The 15,828-nt window shown below is 40.9% G+C and overlaps 1 protein-coding gene across 3 annotated transcripts in view; it reads left to right on the forward strand.

The window, feature by feature from the left end:
- The first annotated feature begins 7,144 nt into the window (after positions 1 to 7,144).
- LOC144605412 (zinc finger protein 76-like) overlaps positions 7,145 to 15,828 on the forward strand; it is a 46,807-nt gene continuing 38,123 nt past the window's right edge. For all 3 annotated transcript variants that reach the window (XM_078420633.1, XM_078420629.1, XM_078420632.1), the window contains exon 1: positions 7,145 to 7,283. The gene's annotated coding sequence lies outside the window, so the exon portion shown is untranslated. The remainder of the gene's footprint in view (positions 7,284 to 15,828) is intronic.

The following is a 15,828-nucleotide window of genomic DNA, read 5'->3' on the forward strand; positions in this document are numbered from 1 at the left end:
CTCTATGTTACAAACATGTTCTGCAATCAAAACAAACTAAACAAGAACTCAAGGTCCCATTTTAACCTATATTCTTCACTTTCCTCCTCTTCCTCCACTCACCACTAATCCCTCTGCTTTTTGTTACAGAGATTACACGTCAATGATAAACATAGAAAATAGGTGCAGGAGTAGGCCATTCGGCCCTTCGAGCCTGCACCGCCATTCAATATGATCATGGCTGATCATCCAACTCAGTATCCTGTACCTGCCTTCCCTCCATACCCCCTGATCCCTTTAGCCACAAGGGCCACATCTAACTCCCTCTTAAATAAAAGAGTATTTCAGCCTGATTACTGCTTTTCTATCTCAAAACCATGTTGCTTTATTCAATTCTGGACAGAAATATAAAGGATTTTTAAAAAATTGTTATTTAAATGCGCTTTGGGAAAAATTTTAAATACTGTTTGTTTTAAATAGTTTTGATAATAAATGAGAAAGAGAATTGCACATATCAGCATGTGTGAGACAATTCAATTTCAGTGGGTCAATGGGACATACTTTTTAAGCTCAAATTACAATTTCTTATTGTAATCCATTATTTCCAAACTAGTATGCCATACAGTGCGGAAACACGCCCTTCGGCCCAACTTGCCCACACCAGCAAACATGTCCCAGCTACACTAGTCCCACCTGCCTGTATGTTCTCATCCAAATCATTGATGTAGATGACAAACAGTAACAGGCCCAGCACCGAACCCTGAGGCACACCACTAGTCACAGGCATCCAGTCCGAGAAGCAATCTTCCACCAACACCCTCTGCTTCCTTCCATGGTGCCAATTTGCTATCCATTCAGCTATCTCTCCTTGGATCCCATGCGATTTAACCTTCCAGAGCAGCCTATCATACGAACCTTGTCAAATGCCTTACTGAAATCCATGTACACATCGACAGCTCTGCCCTCATTGACCTTTTTGATCACGTCCTCACAAAAATCAATCAAATTTGTGAGACACGACCTCCCACGTACAAAACCATGCTGACTATCCCTAATCAGCTCTTGCCCGTCCAAATGCCTGTACAACGTATCCCTCAGAATACTCTCTAGTAACTTTCCAACTACAGATGTTAAGCTCACCGGCCTATAGTTCCCATCATTTTCCCTGCAGCCCTTCTTGAAAAGAGGCACAACATTCTTCCAGCACCTCTCCTGTATTTAAGTACGACTCGTAAATTTCAACCAGGGCTCCCGCAATTTCCTCTCTAGTTTCCTACAATGTCCTCGGATGTATCTGATAAGGCCCTGGAGATTTGTCTACCTTCATACACAATAGTACCTTCAGTACTTCTTCGACAGTAACACTGAATGCTCTCAAGTATGTGCGAGAGTATGGTTCACACAGTGTAATTGGTAACATTTATATATCCATAGTGGCTATATCCATACTATTTGACCACATTACTAAGTGCTCTTTTCATACCATCAGCTCTTGAAGAATACCTAATGGATTTATATAGTTTGACTGGAAACTTGAGTTTATCCTCTCTGAAGTCATGCATCTTTGTTGGGTCAGTACTGAAGAGTTTGGAACCATATTGAGTCACGATATGGTTGACTTTAACTGTTAAGCTCTGACATTCAAACCATTATGTGGACTTGCCACCTGGTCACATTTGAGATTTTTCTAATGGCCTCGAAATGTACCTCATCAGAGGGCAAGAAAATATATATTTTAAAGAAAGTTCTGACAAATGGATAAATAGAAGCTATGTTTACAACTGATACTGACAGCTAAGCTGTTGGTTGAGAGGGATTGATGCCATTTACACTGTGTGGAATGCTGCCTCTCCATTAAATCCAAAGTTACATATTTGCCATAGGTTGAATAAAAGTAGTTTTATATGTGTACATTTTACATATATGTTACAATTACAAGAGATTTTGTTTCTGTTTTACGCTGGCAAAATAACATTCCCATTACTCAAAATGTAAATGATGATTGGGAGATGTTGTTGACACAGTGAAACATGGAATGGAGCAGTATTCATGCTTGAGTCCATTCCTTTTCTCTTTTTGTATTAGTACTGCAAGTCTCTGCAGATTTATAATTCTCTAAATCTTGACACAGCAAAAAAATAAATCCATGCTCAATAAATGTATCAATATTTTGTTGCCAATCCAATGCTTGATCCCAGGGAGTGGAATTTTTTAAGGTGTAAGCAAGAGATTTCAGCCCAAGTTAGGCTCATTTGTATTTCCATTTTGCCAGAGAATATTTATACCCAGTGATCCTGCAATATTCATTGGTATATATAAAATTAGGCTTGAATCACTCAGAGCCTATAGAAAGTGATAAACCTGCCCTGTGCATTCTGCCTTTAAATATAAAAGTGAATTTTAATCCATCTGATTCGCCTGTGTACAAAAGCCACAGCAGGCTTTAGAATTGTGGATGCTCTTTATATTGATTCCATAACAATTATGTTCAAAGGAATAGGAAATATGGAGCAGTTTTAATGAGCAAAATATATATTTGAAATATTGCAATAAAACACAAAAAAAAGTTTTCTTTTTACTGCAACTACCTCTCCTGACTTAATTTTACACCCACTTTAAAACAGAGCATTTGCAGAAAATGTGTACATTTCTTCAGCATGGGGCTTAACTCCATTGAGATATGATGATAGTCGGGGAAATATAAGTATGGGCTTAGTTTCCTCAATTTCTCTATACCACATACAAAGGAAATTGCACTAACCGCAACGGTTTCTGATTATTGTATACGATTAAAGATTACAGCTTAATTTAGTCTACTTTGTCAAAATGACAAATCCAATAAAGCTTTGAGTACCTTTTTATTATATTACACATCTGTAATAATGGTCCCAAATAAAAAATGATTTGATTACAAAAATCCTCAGCAAATTGGATAAATGATATTGAAAACGATAAAGCTAGATGAAAGGAGTTATTGCTATTTACCCTTTGTGAATAACTTCTACATGGAATTCAAAGTTGCAAAGTTGAAAAAAAGTTATTTTTTCAATCATGGAGATTACAATTCAGTGGAGTAACGAGTAATGCTATTATGAATTGAAATAAAAGTAGATCCAAACATGCATATTCTTTAATTTCACACAATCAATATTTGTTAAGAATTGGAATAAAGGAACTTTTATTTGGGCAAAGTAAAACAGAAACAACTTTTTGAATTTTTAAACATATTTAAAGAAATATTTGATACGTGAAAAAAAGTGTGCAAGACATCCATGTCATAATGTAGACTTTTTCCTTGGCATCTCATTGCTGATAGTTGTGCAATTTACAGCTATTTGTGAATAATCACCAAAGATCTTAGGTTGCATTCCAACTCCCCAATTTCTGCTGGTAAAGGATAATGCACAACCTATTACATTACCCGATTTCAATCATCAGGATCACAGAAACTTCATCATCGGTGCTCCCTGCACACCAGTAATAGGTATATGCTGTTCAGTCTCCTGTGCTTGCTCGATCATTCATGGTTGATCACTCAGGGCCTCTATTGCATTCTGTTTCTATGTCCCGGGATTCCCTTACTATCTGGAAAGCTATTTTTGTCTTGACTACCCATTAAATCTACAATTTCAAGAGTCAAGTGTGTTTAATTAGCAACAGAACAATTAAATTCTTACTTGTTGCAGTTTTACAGGCCCATTAATACAACAATATGCAGTTAAATATACAATAATCAATAATTGGAACAATTGATCATATTAATCATAAATAACTTTAATCAGTAATTAAACAACACAATAAATTAATAATCAAGAATACGAGAGAACCAGACCATAATAGTACAAACCCATAGTCTGTAGTGCAATCAAAACAAGGTCCATAATACAGTAGATCATAGTTGCTGAGGTAAGGTTGAGGTTAGTGTTCTGCACTGTTCAAGAGCCTGATAGTTGCTGGGAAGTAGCTGTTCTTGAACCTGAAGGTTAGTTTATAAGGCTCATATACCACCTTCCCGATGGTAGTAGCAAGTTGAGAGTGTGGCCACGATGGTGTTGGTCTTTGATACAATTAGCTGCTTTTCTCAAGCTGCGCCTCTTGAGGATCCATTTGACAGTGGGGAGGTCAGTACCCGTGATGGACCTGGTACTCTCTGAGGCCTGTTTCATTCCTAAGCATTTAAGTTACCAAACCAGGCAATGATGTAATCAGACAGTATGCTCTCTACCATACACCTGGGGAAGTTTGATAAGAATATTTAGTGACAAACCGAAGCTCTGAATATTCAATGAAAGTAAAGATTCTCATGGGCATTTATTGTAATTGCATGAATGTGCTGAGCCTAGGATAGACCGTCAGAGATAGGTACACCGAAGAATCTGAAGCTGTTGACTCTCCGCCACAATCCTGCGGATGAAGACAGGTTCATAGATCCTCGGCTTTCCCTTCCTAAAGTCAACAATCATCTCCTTGGTCTTACTAACATTGAGAGGAAGAATTTTGTTCTGGTGCATTCAATCAGATTATCTGTCTCCCTCCGGTACTCTGACTCATCACTACCAGTTATCCGTAGAAGGGTATGATCTGCAAATTTTAAAACGTTGCTGGAGTTGTGTCTGACGACAATCATAGGTACAAAGGGAGTAGAGGAGGGAACTGAACACATGGCTTTGAGGTGCCCCTGCTGTTGGTTATCAAGGAGAAAGGTTGTTGCCTTTTGGTACTGATGGTAGACTGCTGATGAGGAAGTAGTGGATCTAATTGCATAGAGATGAGCAAAGACCCAGTTCTCAGAGTTTAATGATAAGTTTGGAAGGGATGATGGAATTAGTGGTGTTATGGTGACTGAATAACACATTGACTTATTGTCAGTGTCTTTATTGTCCAAATGGCCCATGCATTGAGGAGAACCATAGTGGAGGACCATTGTGGGGTGGCACGATCGCGCAGCAGTAGAGTTGCTGCTTTACAGTGCTGGAGGCACTGACTACAGGTGCTGTCTGAACGGAGTTTTACGTTCTTCCCGTAACCGAGTGGGTTTTCTCTGAGATCTTCGCTTTCCTTTCACACTCCAAATACATACAGGTTTGTAGGTTGATTGGCTTGGTATCAGTGTAAATTGTCCCGTGTGTGTGTGTAGTGTTAATGTGCAGGGACCGCTGGTCGGTGCGGACTCGGTGGGCCAAAGGGCCTGTTTCCACACTGTATCTCTAAACTAAACTAAAAACACAGCGAGATCACATCTTCTGTTGAACTGGAACTAATCATCTGAAGCTCCATCCATGTAAACAGCTTGACCTCAGTCTCTTTCTTCTAAAATAGCTTCAGTCCAGCTTTAGCATTATGATCATATTACTTTTAATTGCCCTCTGATATTTTCTGGTGAACCACTTAAGTAAACATAGAATGAAACCCTTCGTCTGAACACATTAAAAAACTTATGGAAAAGATAATATATAGGTTAAAATTGTAAGTGTTAAAGGAGTAGACTTCATGATGCAATTTTAAAATGGATATCAAAAGTCCAGGAAATGATAGCCTGTTCAATTCAACATAAAGAAAAGGTAAGTTTTTATTCAAAGATGTAAAAGTTAATCATCTAATAGCTGAAAACATATTCAAGAGTTAAACAATAAACAATAGGTGCAGGAGGAGGCCATTCGGCCCTTCGAGCCAGCATCGCCATTCAATGTGATCATGGCTGATCATTCTCAATCAGTACCCCGTTCCTGCCTTCTCCACATACCCCCTCATACAAAGCATAATGACAAAAATATATCATGCTCAGATGGAATTCTTTGAAGACATTGTCGACAAAGTTAATTCAACAGATAATTGCATTTTCAAAAGATTTTCTGTCTAAGTTCAAATCTGGTAGTCAGAACAAGTTGGAGATGGATGGAGGGCAAAGGAACATAAAAGTGTGCAAGGTGGGTCTCAACCTGAAACGTCACCTATTCCTTTTCTCCAGAGATGCTGCCTGACCAACTGAATTACTCCAGCTTTTTGTATCTTTAAAGGCTTTTGGACTCCAACCATTTTCCAATTCATTCTGGCTCATACTCGGCAGGCCGAAAATTATAAAACAAAGATGACGTATTGTCTGTTATCATATCATATCATATATATACAGCCGGAAACAGGCCTTTTCGGCCCTCCAAGTCCGTGCCGCCCAGCGATCCCCGTACATTAACACTATCCAACACCCACTAGGGACAATTTTTACATTTACCCAGCCAATTAACCTACATACCTGTACGTCTTTGGAGTGTGGGAGGAAACCGAAGATCTCGGAGTAAACCCACGCAGGTCACGGGGAGAACGTACAAACTCCTTACAGTGCAGCACCCGTAGTCAGGATCGAACCTGAGTCTCCGGCGCTGCATTCGCTGTAAAGCAGCAACTCTACCGCTGCGCTACCGTGCCTTTGTGTCTTGGGCGGTGGAAATCATTGTTAATGCGTCTAGTAAGCTTTTTAACAACCTGACAAATTATTGAAAATCCCACATAGGTCAAGAGGACGCCCAGCCAGGCCCAGCACCAGGCGATTCCCACCCTAACACAGTGGCAACACTAGAAGTATGTCTCTACAATAGCCAACGTTGTATTTCTACCGATCCCCGAGTTCAGCTTTTTGTGTCTATCTTCGGTTTAAAGCAGCATCTGCAGTTCCTTCTTCTGCATACATATTGCAGTTCCTTCTTCTACACACATGCCGCTGTTCCCACCGATTCAACACTTTAATCCGCATTCAAACCAAACAACCGTCCTGGCCCATGATTGGCATAAAGGGTCTCGGCTATGGTTACTGATTTAACTATACAGGTTTCGGGGCGATATCCCGACGTTTAACGTTAGACACAAAATGCTGGAGTAACTCAGCGGGACAGGCAGCATCTTTGGAGAGAAGGAATGTGCGACGTTTCGGCTCGAGACCCTTCCTCAGACTCTGAAGGTTAAACATTTCGGGCTTTGTCGCCGGTTAGCTGCCCGGGACTCTGCATATGCCAACCTTCAGCCTCGCCGCCGCACAGGTAACGCATTCGAAATGCCGGTTCAGGGGGCGATTCAAAAGGCTGTGAGGCCCCGGACCATGAATACGCGCCCGCTGTGTCAGCGGCGCATGGGGCGCTTCTCGGCTCTGGGGGAAGGCAGCGGGAGCCCGGGACTCTGAATATGTTGGTCGCGCTGCATTGGCGCGACGTGGATGGCATCGGTCAATGCTCGGTCGGGGGCGGGCGGTTCCCGCCACTGAGCTTCCTGCCCTGGTGCATGGCGGTCGCACGGAGGAATTGTTGGAAAAAAAGGTTAGTGTTTTTTTCCCAGTCTGCGTTGCAGCAGCGGCCGGCGGCTCGGAGAGGCAATGGCTGGGGAGGCGGGGGAGAGGCGGCGGCAGCAGCCGCATTAGGCGGCCTCGCCCCCTTCTCGCCTCTTCACTCAAACAGGCGGGTGACTCGGGCCTACCGCAGGCTTCCAGCCGGCCGCTCTGCTGCGCTGAAAGAGGCTGAATGTTATGGGAGTGAATCGCCAGCCGGGCCCGGCGGCGGCGGCGCCGCACACGGTGTGGCAACCGGCTTCCCCTGCAGTCACCGGCCCGAGTCGGAACTGTCCGCTCCCAAACTGATTCACAGACTATGGGCAATAAACTGCGGGCTGCTCAGCAGCCGCGGATAGGGGTGAGGGCCTTAACGTTTGGAGAATGCAGCCTATACCTTGAGGCGAAGAGATGGCGAGCAGAGGGAGCGAACGGTCATCAAACATTTAACTCTTTCCCCCCCTTTGGATAGATATTGTTGCAAGTGCTTGTGCGTTTCTGGTGTTCAATCATCCCGGCGTCTTCTATGAGCAGATTGTTGATTTTGGCTGTTTGTTTCTTTCGTGTTGGCACCGTTGATCAATCTATTGATGTTCGTGCCAGTGACTTGTTTCAAGAGTGTTTAATTATCACATGTACTGACTTGGTTCAATGGAATTCATACTTGCAGCAGTATAACAGGCTTGTAAACCCAATACACATAGATACCATATAGTAAATTGAAAAACGATAGATATTAATACAACACAAAAACCCGAAGTCCTTAGTGCAACCAAACACAGGTTTTTAAGATGCAAGATGCACCACGGGAGAAGAACGAGGAGGAGATAAGACTTTGCCTTCCATCACAGTGAGGGTATGCCTAGAGCAATCACTGTGATGGCTGTTTGTGTAAAAAATTATATCTGTGTGTCTTGTGCTTTTTAATGTCTACTGCCGGACCCTGACGTGAGAGGACGCTGGCGTTGAGTATTCGCCGCTTTTCCGTCAGGATAGTTTGTCTGTTTGTTTCTATGTTAATTGTTTTTGTAAAGCGCTTTGAGCATGCGATAAGGCGCTATATAAAATAAATGAATTATTATTATTATTAAGATAGACACAAAAAACTGGTGTAACTCAGCGGGACAGGCAGCATCTCTGGAGATAAGGAATGGGTGACGTTTCGGGTCGAGACCCTTCAGATGCAATCCAGTTCTTTGGAGCTGTTGATGGATTTAAACTGTACCAATTCTCTCCTATCACTGGCATGTTTCGTTTCCAGATTCAATGTACTTTGTCTAAGGTAGTGGTGTAAGTTTCTCGTCAGGCTCCAAGAGGACAGAATTTGAAAATAAACAGATTTAAAGCACTCTAGCCAATATCCCAATGTACATATAGTAATGTTTAATTTACAATAAAGTTCAAATAGCCATATTTTTATATAACTGTCTGTCATAATAGATAATTTTCATAAACTATTGCCATTCCTGCTCAGTGGTTCTTGGTTTTCTGGCTTTTAATTAGAGTTGGTAGAAACTGGGGAGTTAAGTGCACTTATTATTAAGTGCACAAAATGTGGTTGGCATTTCAATTTTTATCAAAATAAACAACATTATATTGGAATCTTGTTTTGTTCAATGAACTCTTTCCTCTAGTCAAATACATTTCCTGAGATTTCTTTTGCAAAATTAGGGATGATATACAAAATTAGTGGTTCATATTTAAGTTGTGGTAGGTATGATTAGTATTAACATTACCATTAACACATCAGAGCAGTGAGGTATTTGTATTTTTTTAACTAGATAGTTTTCTTATATGAAGAAGGGTCTCGACCCAAAACATCTGCAGTTCCTCCCTGCATGTTTTCTTGTTCATTAGGTAGGATCAGTATATACAGATTTTGGTAGATTAGGTATATTCAAGTTGATCATTTGTATGCATTACTCAAAAGCTCTTTTTTTTAACCTAGTTTTAGCTTCAGAGTGATATTCAAAGAATTAAATGTATATGTTTTAAAGCTTTTTACAAAAAAACTGCATTGGGGACCAATTTGTATATCGCCTATAATGTTAAAATTTCACAGGGCAAGTTTAAATTAAATTCTGTGTTCGTAAAGGAAAGATCAGGAAGTATGGCTGTATTAAAAAAAATAAAATTGTCAAGGTAAAGAAATTAATTTTAATCCCTTTATATTAAAGCTCTCTTGCTACAAATGCATTGTTTTGAGTAATAAAAATGTTAATACAGTACAAGTCAAAGTACCTGTAGGAAAGAACTGCAGATGCTGGATTAAACATCTCAACCCAGTCACTTATACCTTTTCTCCAGAGATGCTGTCTGGAGAGATGCTGTCTGGAGGCTGAGTTACTCCAGTTTTTTATGTCTATCACAAGTCAAAGTACATTGTATTAATATTTTGCATGTGGAATGAACATGGATATAAAATCAGGTGAACTATTGAAAGTAAGTGAAGCCACACGTAGATAGGGTGGTCAAAAAGGCGTTTGGCACATTGGCCGTCATCAGACAGAGGTATTGAGTAGAGAAGTTGGGAGGTCATGGTGTAGTTGTATACGACGTTGGCGAGGCCGCTTTTAGAGTATTGTTTTCAGTTCTGGGCACCATGTTATAGGAAAGATGTCAAGCTGGAAAGGGTACAGAGAAGATTTCGGATACTGCCAGGGCTAGAGGATCTGAGCCATAGGCAGAGGTTGAGTAGGCTGGGACTCTAAGCGCAGGAGGATGAGGTGTGATCTTAATGAGGTGTGTAAAATCATGAGAGGAATAGATCAGGTAGATACACAGTCTCTTGACCAGAGTTGGTGAATTGAGGACCAGAGGACATAGGTTTAAGGTGAAGGGGAAAAGATTTAATCGGAGGAGTAACTTTTTCATGCAAAGGGTGGTGGGCGTTTGGAACAAGCTGCCAGAGGAGGTAGTTGTGGCATGGACTATCCCAACATTTAAGAAACAGTGAGAGAGGAACATGGATAGGACAGGTTTAAAGGGATATGGACCAAATGCGGGCAGGTGGGATTAGTGTAGCTGGAACATGTTGACCGGTGTGGGAAAGTTGGGCCGAAGGGCCTGTTTCCACACTATCACTCTATGACTCTTAAGTGAAATGACTGAAGAGATATGCAAGACTGTAATTGGAGATATACGAGGTCGGGATGCAGACACATTGAGGCATTGGTGAATAAGCTAAGAGCAGAAAGCAAGACATTAAAGCAGAGATGGCAGAAGTATGCAGACTCTAAGTCTAAGATTGCAGAATAAGGCCCTCGAAGCTAGTATAAGTGATTTGTTTTGAAATCGTAGCAAAGCAAATGATATAGAAAGAGAGGAATGACAGGTTTCCCTGTGTGGTGCAGATAGCAAAATGTGGAGTTAAGGAAACTCACTAGCAAAGTGTAGAAGTAATTTTCACGTAATGAGGTTATAAATGAGAGTTTCAGTGGAAAATGGAAAGACAGATAGGTTAGAATTAGATGGCCTTGATCATGAATTATATGGGATCAACAAGTGCATTGAATATGGAACTGAAAGGACTAGTTGAAAGCCAGGTATGTGTTGTGCCACTGAAGGTTCACTGAAGAAAGTAAATGCATAGATGCATAAACAAACAAACAATAGTCTGAAGAAGGGTCTCGGCCCGAAATGTCACCCATTCCTTCTCTCCAGAAATGCTGCCTGGCCCGCTGAGTTTTTCCTAAATGTTGCGTCTCTTTTCGGTTTAAACCAGCATCAGCAGTTCCCTCCTAAACAATAATAGTGCAAAGATAAAAACAATGGCCCCAAGTCCAATTTGCTCATAGCTTATATAGAATATATAAGAGCTTGATAGTTGTAGGAATGGAGCTGCTGCTGAACCTGGATGTTACAGTTTTCAGGCTCCTATACCTCCTGTAGATCCCTTTGAGAGCGGGGATATCAGTACCAGTGATGGGGTGGGCAGTGTTCACCACTTTTGCAATCATCTTGGTTTCTGGGCATTCGAGTTTCCAAACCAGGCAGCGATGCATCCAGTCAATATGCTCTCCACCTGTAAACGTTCAACAGTATTTGTTGACATACTGAATCTTAAGAAGTAGAACTGCTGAAAAGGCTGCAAGAGCAATCTATTTAGTCCATGCCGCGATAGCTAAAAACATGTTACTCATCTAATCTCACTTCTCTATTTTTGGGCCAGAGTTTTGCATTTACAGCTTGTCAAATGCTCGTGTAAATAGAAAAATATGAAATACAGAAGAGATAATGATGAAAATACTTAATTACAGACAAAACCACTGAGAAACAAACATAATTCACAGTTTTTTTCTGCTCCAAATTGCATTTATTTTAAAAATGCTGTTGTGGTATGACCAGCATGATGTAGCAGAACTGCTGTAAATTGCTTTGTAGTTTAGGGTTACCACTTTCATTAAAATATTGGGGGGGGTTTTATGTCTTCCTTTTATTTCTTTATATAAATCGCAAAACAACACAGCTTGTTGTCGCTACATTGGTGCCAAGGTAGATTGTAGATGCTTGAAGGAGTAATAGGGCAATGATCTAATATCAAGGAAATAGAAACTATGAAGCAGGATGTTGATGATGGAATGCAGTGGATGCATCGGAGGTGTTGGTGAACTCTTGACAGACTGGCAGTTTCAGCCTTTTGCTCCATATAGAAAAAGTGGAGACGTTCCAGACATTGTGGAGTGGAGGTTCTAGGGTAGGTCGCTGTATGGTAGGAGATAACTGGGGATAAACTAGGCAAGGTTATGTGATGAATGGGAGAGCTAGAGAGTGTAAATGAGTACGAAGGATTAGGAATCCAGTATACTGGACTAGTGCGAGGGAGAGACATGCAGAGTCCTTGGTTGATTGGAACTGAGGCGATGAAAGGACGTGTTGCATCACCTGTGCATGAGAAAGTCCTGTAATAAGGTGGCGGTTTGGTAGGAACAAAAGAATGGACCAGAGAGTTTTGTCCATATTTAAGGTCTTTGCGGCCAACTTAAAAAATAGTATGTCACTGCTGTCGCGGACTTCAGTGAGTGGTAGAGGAATGCGTGCCAATGAAGACAATACTTATGTTCCCCAATCAGGAAACATGGATGAACTGTGAGGTCCACTCAAGGGTGAATTCCTAGTCTTTAACTCAAATAATCCTGAGCCGTACAAGAAGTCTATGGTCTTCGCAAAGACATTAACGATGCTGAGTGAGAATTCAAGACCAAGCTACAGTCTCAGTGTTACCACAGGAACACCTGTTAGTTGTGGCCAAAGATACTAGAGGAGCAAGATGAACCACTCCGTTGAAATCGCCTATACTGAAGTGTAGTACGCAAAGGAGCGGAACGTCCGCCATTTTACTAGGCAAAGCCCGCCGTTCGCTATGCCTCTCGCAGTGTAATCGGTGTTGTGGGGGAACAGTATGTGTGATGATACCATTAAAATATCATCTATCAACTCACATTTTTCTGTTATTTTTATTTTTAAATGTTTTCCCTCTGCTTAATTTCTCTGATTTTTATTATTTTTTAGTTTCTGCCCATTTCCCTCCCATCCTTCCTCCTCAGCCCCCTCTTTTGTGTAGTTTCTCTTGTATTGCTCAAACGCACACTCTGCACAAATTTAACATTTATATATATATATATATGTGTGTGTGTTTGTGTGTGAGAGAGAGGCAAGATAGAGACAAATAGACCTCAAAGTTCCTTCTCATGGATCAGAAGCAACTTTGATTTAAAGCAACGCTCTATTTCTCTCTTCATCTTATTTTTCACATGATGTACATAACCCGATTCGACCTTTACGGTGTATGTATATTCATATATATATATATATATAGTTTCTTGCGATTTCCTCTAATTATTTGTTTAGCAACTTTTTTCTTTCAATCTCTCTATGCACACACTTCTCAGCACATGGTTCTCCCTATAATGATCACTGTTCTCTCACATACATGTCATTCGGGCCTACCCACACACATTCGCAATCGGTGACATCAAATTTATTTCCAGAAATCCTAATATTGTGAATAAAATAACATGTCAAGATATTTTTTCATTCTATGTTAGTGTAATAAAATGTAATGCATTCATACCTACACTGATACAGAAGTGCTAGCTTTAGACATGAATAATGTACATTACTACCATAGTTTAGTTTTGAATTTAACATATAATTGAGGGGGTGGGTGCAATCTAGTGCGAATCCTCACTTTTGTGAAAAACGAGTTACATGCATTAACACCATCCTTACCCACTACCCTACAACCTGTAAAAAAAATCATATTTAAATTCAACCGATAAGTTGGTCAAATAACATAGGCACCTTTTTATTGTGATTTATGGATTTTTCAAATGTGAATATCTCATAACAACACATTTGTGGGTTAGCAGTATATTGCACCAACCCCCTTCAATTTTACATCATTCAAAAATGAACTTAAACAAGGATAACACTTTTTATTTCTGTCATTCATGGTAAGATTTGAATTTGAGGAAGGATATTCTTGCTATTGAGGGCGTGCAGCGTAGGTTTACTAGGTTAATTCCCGGAATGGCGGGACTGTCATATGTTGAAAGACTGGAGCGACTAGGTTTGTATACACTGGAATTTAGAAGGATGAGAGGGGATCTTATCGAAACGTATAAGATTATTAAGGGGTTGGACATGTTAGAGGCAGGAAACATGTTCCCAATGTTAGGGGAGTCCAGAACCAGAGGCCACAGTTTAAGAATAAGGGGTAGGCCATTTAGAACAGAGGTGAGGAAAAACTTTTTTAGTCAGAGAGTTGTGAATCTGTGGAATTCTCTGCCTCAGAGGGCAGTGGAGGCCAATTCTCTGAATACATTCAAGAGAGAGCTAGATAGAGCTCTTAAGGATAGCGGAGTCAGGGGGTATGGGGAGAAGGCAGGAACGGGGTACTGATTGAGAATGATCAGCCATGATCACATTGAATGGCGGTGCTGGCTCGAAGGGCCGAATGGCCTACTGCTGCGTCTATTGTCTAAGATTTATATCATTTTGTGTGCGAGATATGCAGGGTTGCACTGTTTTGCATATCAGCTAACCAATGATAAGATCAGGTCCTGATTAAACCACCTCCCCCCCCCCCTTGTCTCGAAGGGTCCCAACCTGAAACATCACCCATCCTTTTTCTCCAGAGATGCTACCTGACCCAGTGATTTACTCCACCACTGTGCCTATTTGAATTGGATTCATACTTCTGTACCATGTCAGGCAGCATTGGTCATTTTAGTGGCTGTCAAGGGTTTTTAACTAATCAATTCACCAATTCAAATTTTCTTGGCTCCAAGTATAAAGTTAAATGTCTTTTCAATTATATTGTGGATACAGGAGAGTTCTATTGTTTGCAAATGCCTAATCTTTGCTTCCATGACTTTTTAAAAGAAAACAAAAAGAGATACAGCTCGTGGAGGTGAAATTAAAATTAACAGAAAAAGCAAAGAAGAACAGTTCATTAAATATGATCAATTGGCCTGATACAGAGTGGATCTCTAATGCAAATATTCAATCAGTAACATTCAAAGTTTAAAGATCACGAAGCAGCAACTCTTCAAGAAATAGTTATAAATGTCAACTATTAACTTATCCAAGAAGTTGATCGAAATAAATGAAAAGAGTTTGCCTTTCAATGCAGTGAATTGCTTGTCTTTGTGTTTGCTTCATTGATCTAAATAAATGAAGAGTTCTCTTTTAAATGCAGTGTAATGCCTGTGTCAGTGTTTATTTCATTGGTCAAAATAAATGAAACCAGAATATTTGAAAGAGATGCCATGAGAAAGTACTTAGAAATGCAATAACTTCAGACTCCAATTTTTTTTAAATGTCCAAGATCTACTTTATTCAAACTAACGGTGGTGCAGCGGTAGAGTTGCTGCCTTACAGCGAATGCAGCGCCGGAGACTCGGGTTCGATCCTGACTACGGGCGCCGTCTGTATGGAGTTTGTACGTTCTCCCCGTGACCTACGTGGGTTTTCTCCGAGATCTTCGGTTTCCTCCCAAACTCCAAAGACACACAGGCAATGTTAATTCGCTGGGCAAATGTTTTTTTTTAAATTGTCCCTAGGGTGTAGGATAGTGTTAATATGCGGGTATAGCTGGGCGGCGCGGACCCGGTGGGCCGAAGGGCCTGTTTCCGCGCTGTATCTCTAAATCTAAAAAAAAAATCTAAAACTATATTCCTATGAAAGGTGGATAACTACATGCAAAAAAAAAAAAAAACTTCAAACAATTACAAAATATACATAAAAGGTGGTCTGGCCGGACCTTGCTGTCGTTATGGTCAGGTGTCCGCCCCCCTTTGACAGCATCGCGGTCTCTGCACCAATTCCACAGCTGGCTGTTGCAGCTGAACATCTGTGGACGGGTTTTGACAGTTCCTGTCGCAACTTGTCTTCTGATCCCGGTACCTGTCGCCGGTTGACGTTGGTAGTCGCCAACCCACCACACCTGGCGACAACCTGCGACAGCACCCACGACAAGCTACGATCATTGGCGACAAGCCGGCTGTCGCCGAAGAATTTCGAACAAGATCAAC

Source organism: Rhinoraja longicauda, chromosome 24 (genome assembly GCF_053455715.1).
Source record: "Rhinoraja longicauda isolate Sanriku21f chromosome 24, sRhiLon1.1, whole genome shotgun sequence".
NCBI classification, from domain to species: domain Eukaryota; kingdom Metazoa; phylum Chordata; class Chondrichthyes; order Rajiformes; family Arhynchobatidae; genus Rhinoraja; species Rhinoraja longicauda.